This window comes from Hipposideros armiger, unplaced genomic scaffold (genome assembly GCF_001890085.2).
Source record: "Hipposideros armiger isolate ML-2016 unplaced genomic scaffold, ASM189008v1 scaffold_834, whole genome shotgun sequence".
In the NCBI taxonomy this organism is placed as follows: domain Eukaryota; kingdom Metazoa; phylum Chordata; class Mammalia; order Chiroptera; family Hipposideridae; genus Hipposideros; species Hipposideros armiger.
The window spans coordinates 235,017-240,472 of NW_017732184.1; the positions used below are offsets into that span (position 1 = coordinate 235,017).

Sequence of the window (5,456 nt, forward strand, 5' to 3'; positions counted from 1 at the left end):
TGTTCAGCATCTTAGCTGTGGAGGGCAGTGTCACTGGCCCTCATATGTGGGATCCGAACCGGGGCCCTCTGGCATCCCAAGCGAGTTCTTAACCATCGTGCCACTCGGCCGGCCCGTTACCATCTAATATTAATGTATTCTCTCGTCATCCCAGCTGGAAGTCACTTCTTTTACTTCTGAATTTTTTGACTTTTTTTTTTACTGCTCTTTAGGCACTTCCCCCTTCTTATTATATTTTGAAGTTATTTCTAGGCATATCTTATCTTCCCAACTAGAATCATAAGCTTCTTGAGGCCAAAGCCTGTGATGGATAAGTCTTTGCTTCTCTCACTATGCCTAACATAGTCCCTTGCATGTGGTAGGCCCTAAATAAAAAATTTTGGAAGGAGTTTATAAGTTAAATGTTGGTTGCTAGATTGTCCTTAAAAAGTATTTAGTGATCTCTAAATAAATACATCAAGAGACTGATATATACAAAAATCTTTTGTAATGTTAGCAATCCTAAATTCAAATTTTCTTACAAAGTGATACTACTTGCTTGGGATGTTTATGTGTTTTTGTGCATTAATGTGACACTGATTTACAGAGATTTAAATTTTAGATTCATAAATGGTCATTTTCATTTGTGCCTCTCTTTTGAAGGTTTGCATGCTCATTTAGCAGTAAAAAAGAAGAAATCAGCGTTCTCTCTGGTCATTGATTCCCAGAGGGGAAAAACAGATTTGAAAGCATGTCTAGGTAATGTACTTATTTTGATTGTTTTGGGTTTCCCAAGTGCATGTGGCTTTAGATGAGTTTAGAATAATCCTACATAGAATTAATTTCCTTATTCATTGGTTCATTTGGACTTAAACTTCTGGTAGACAACTTCTTATTTGTAAGTTTCTATTAAAACCCATTTCTCTTTGAGAAGTTGTGCCTTTCACTTCTATCTGAATGAAAATTTGAACAGCTTTTAGATTGCTCTTCAATTTATGATTGTAGGACCATGTCAGGGCTTTAGTTGCTGTAATTTTTAAGGTACTTTTTTTTGTTGAAATAACATTATTTCAGGCAATATTTAAATATACAGGCCAATGATATATTCTTCATAGAAACATGTGTCTCCAAGGACAACTAAAACAAAGTGTAGGTGTAGAATAATATGTGAATACTTATAATTGATTTAGTATTTGTAGTTCATTTAACATTATTGTTTTGGCTAGAAGCATTTCTTTATAAGTCTCTCTCAATTATATTCATTTTTTCCCCCTTATATAAGTGGTAGGTTCTTTAAAGATAAATCATTTAGGAATTCCATATCTTTATGATTAGCTCTATTCTTAAAATTTAACCCTGGAATAATTTATGATTATGCATAAATTAATAAGTATATGTCAATTTTCAGAGGCTCTTTTTCTTTAAATATATCATTTACTTTTCTTACAAAATTATTATGTATATAGTAAAAAAATTGAAAAATTTAAAGTTATAAGAAAAAAATAAAATTTATTCATAATTCTTTCAGAGACAGTCATCATTCTAGCTGTTTGTTAATAAAATCAATCTTTAGCTAGGTAACAATTAAGGATACATATAAATCTGGGTTAAAAAACAAAAATTTAGTTTTTACTCTGGAGTTTTTGTATTATTGGGTTGTTGGAAAAGTCATGATGCATTTTTGCAATGAAAAACATAGAAAAAATACGTCATGACTTTTCCGACAACCCAATAGATTAAACTGGGGACACTAGAGGTTTAAAATTTCTTTAAGATTGTTTTGAACTGGAAATTGTGAATTACTATTTAGGTAGACCATGTGGACCTTTTAATCTTTTCTAGTTACGTTGTTCACAGATGAGTATTTTCTAAAGACATTTTGTTTTAGCTATTTAGTCTTGACATAAATTTGAAATACTTTGGTTTATCAACAAATGTGGCCAAATAAAATAATAGTTTTTTAATTCCCTGAAATATATTTTTTAAGCTCATACCACTTGGCATTTGAAAATGTTTTCATCTGGTAATTTGAGTGACAATTAAATCGTCAATATAGTGTCCCTCTTTTGGATTCTTGGAACCATATCATAGGGCAAGATAGTTGATGGACATGTGATGTTCATTTGGTTATATTTGACACTATGGGGGAATCCAATGAATGAGTAGATAAAAATCTTGAGAATAGAAATAGAGTCTGTATTAAGCAGCATCACATTGACAGAGCTAATAAGCTATAAAAAGTGGGAACCAATTCTTTTTGTTTATTAAGATTCACTCATTCATTCTGCAAGTATTTGTTCATTGTTCATGCATATATGATTGTGCGCTTGGTATTCTTTTAGATCAGGATTTCTCAACCTTGGCACTATTGACATTTTGGGTTGGGTAGTTCTTTGTTGTGGGATTGTCCTGTGCATTGTATTCATAGATGTTTAGCATCATCTTTGGCGTCTACCCTCTAGATGCCAATAGCACTCCTCCCATTGTGACAACTAAAAATTACCTTCTAGATGCCGGTATCACCCTTCCAGTTGTGACAAATAAAAATGTCCCCAGACATTGCCACGTGTCCCCTGTGAGGCAAAATAACCTCTGGTTGAGAACCATTGTTTCAGAGGAATATTTTAAAAGCGAATTTTTTGAAATGTATTTTGCATTGTTTTCCTATTTCAAATTTTGTACATGCTTCATGTAATATGGTCTTTCAATATTTCCTGGGCTTGCCCTATCTGAAAAAAATGATAGGTTTTATTGTGGAATGTGAAACTAGCCATATTACCCATTATAGCCATATTACATATTACCTACATACTGAGATGAAAATCTTACATTTTAAAATTAACAGTTGTTTTAATCATGATTCTATAGCATTTATGACATCTTGGATCAAAGAATCTACTATTTCTTGATCTTTCTAAAAGTACTTTGCATCTAAGAACAAATTCTTACAAAGAAACCTTCTAATGCTTGTTATTTTCCCTCCTTTAAGAATGATCATATCCATCTTTGGTTTTAAAGCCTCTGTAACTTGTTGGTATTGCATAAAAATTCCATTATTATAGAGACTGTTCTCTTTGCTTCTCTGCTGCATCCTTTTCTGAAGTTATGAGGGATGTGAAACATATTCTGAAAATTCATTCAAAGCTTTAAAACTTATTATATCCAGGAGAGACAGATTTAAGATTGCTGAGGTTTCTGGTTGTAGTACTTCAAGCAGAAATCCATACTCCATTAGGTTCTCTAACATTGTGACCTTAATTTTCCAGATACTTTGCCCTTTAAATTGAAAGCAGTATTTTCATACTTATTTAAGTCTTCTAGAGGGGCTTGTAATATCACAGATTTAAGTTGTAAAATATTTGAAACAAATGAAAAGTAAAATAACAACTGACTTAGGACTGTATCATTTTATATATTTTTTTATTTCAAAATATACAATGATAGAAAGATATACATGGGACATACTTAAAGCACTGGAGTTGGTGGGAAAAGCTCTTTAGTATGAAGTCGTTCATACTGTACTTGAGCAGGATTTCTTTCATGGGGTTCTTTCTTGGCAGAGCCTAACGAGTTTCTCATCAGGAGAAGTTGTTAAATTATCTGAAGTTAGGAAATTTACTTTGTATAAAACTGTGGTCTCTGGGTGAAATGAAACTCTACCTGGACAATAGCTACTGAGTTATCTTGCTTCAGCAGATAAAGCAGGAAATGTAAAACTATATTATACTACTGAGTCAAGAAACTGAAAACTATTTTTAAAAACCCCCACAAGAAAACCCTCTATGGAAAAGGAGAGATGAAAAGCCTCTTGTTCTTTCATTAGTGAATTAGGTTAGTTTTTAAATATTCTTATTGAAAATGGACACATTTCTCAAATAATTGATATAATTTAATCCAATTTATATCTTAAAAATGTAAAACTGAACTGAATTCTTTAGGGGCCTTAATTGCTCCATCTATTTTCCACTGTAAAATGTTGTTTAGACCTAAATTGATCATATATACTTTTCTTTAGTTTGTGGTTCACTGAAGGATGATACATCAAATATTCTTTGTTAAGCTATAGAAGCTAAAAATTTCTATTAGCCTCTGTTTGTATATTACATTAGTTATGAGTTAACTATTAAGGGGCTGCAATAACCTCCCTGAGTTCCTTAAACATATTCCTGTTAGTTAAATGCCAAATAAATCACATGACTATGTTAATGCCAAGTAATTATTTCATGGGTTTCTAGGGGGCATTCTTTAATATAAAGAAGCAATTGCAGGGCAGGCCGAGTGGCACATTGGTTAAGAGCTGGCTTGGGACGCCAGAGGGCCCCGGTTCGGATCCCACATATGAGGGCCAGTGACACTGCCCTCTACAGCNTTATTGAGACTTGTTTTGTGGCCTGACATGTGGTCTATCTTGGAAAATGTTCCATGTGCACTTGAGAAGAATGTATATTCTCTTGCTTTGGGGTGAAATACTCTAAAAATATCGATTAAATCCAACTGGTCTGAAGTGTCATTTAAGGCTACTGTTTCCATGTTGATTTTCTGTCTGGAGGATCTGTCCATTTGTGACAACAGGGTGTTGAAGTCCCCTACTATGATAGTGCTAATGTTGATCTCCAACTTTGTGTTGGTCATAAACTGTTTACATATTTAGGAGCTCCTATGTTGGGTGCATACATGTTTACTAGGGTTATGTCCTCTTGTTGTATCGATCCCTTTATTATTATGTAGTGCCCTTCTTTGTCTTTTATTGTAGTCTTCATTTTAAGCCTAATTTGTCCAAAATAAGTATTGCTACTTCAACTTTTTTTTTCTTTTCCATTTGCATGAAATATTTTATTCCATCCCTTTACTTTCAGTGTGTGTGTGTCTTTTGATCTGAGATGAGTCTCTTGTAAACAGCATATGCTTGGGTCCTGTTTTGTTACCCATTCAGCCACTCTATGTCTTTTGATTGGAGCATTTAGCCCATTCACATTTAAAGTTATTATTGATAGGTGCATATTTATTGCCATTTTGTTATTCGTATTTCTGGTCTTCCTTTGTTAGTTTGTTTTCCCCTTTCTTCTGTTTAAAAAAAGCCCTTTTAAAAATATGGAACACTTCACAAATTGGCGTGTCATCCTTGCAAAGGGTCCATGCTAATTTTCTCTGTATTGTTCCAATTTTAGTATATGTGCTGCCGAAGCGAGCACGCCAACAGAATTTCTAAATGAGCATGGATGCTTTCTCATATGTCCACCTTCACTTGTATTATTTCCTTGTTCTTACAATCTGTTTATCTCCTTCTCAGATTGTCTAAATCCCATGTATATTTTCAGGCCCATCTTAAATGTTACCATCTAATTTTTTTTTTTTTTTTAGATTTTTATTGGGGAATTGGGGGGATGGGAACAGTGCTGGAGGATTGGGGAAGGGGAACAGACAAGTTGCTGTCGTTTTGTTCTTCAATCTAGTTGTGGAGGACGTTGCTTCACTTG

The 5,456-nt window shown here is 33.4% G+C and overlaps 1 protein-coding gene across 4 annotated transcripts in view; it reads left to right on the top strand.

Annotated features, from left to right (window-relative positions):
* Positions 1-5,456, top strand: part of STK33 (serine/threonine kinase 33) — a 162,015-nt gene that overhangs the window by 54,152 nt on the left and 102,407 nt on the right. For 2 of the 4 annotated variants that reach the window (XM_019629261.1, XM_019629260.1), the window contains exon 3: positions 643-738. The exons of the other annotated variants lie outside the window; for them this stretch is intronic. The gene's annotated coding sequence lies outside the window, so the exon portion shown is untranslated. The remainder of the gene's footprint in view (positions 1-642; positions 739-5,456) is intronic. 4 annotated transcript variants of the gene reach the window in all.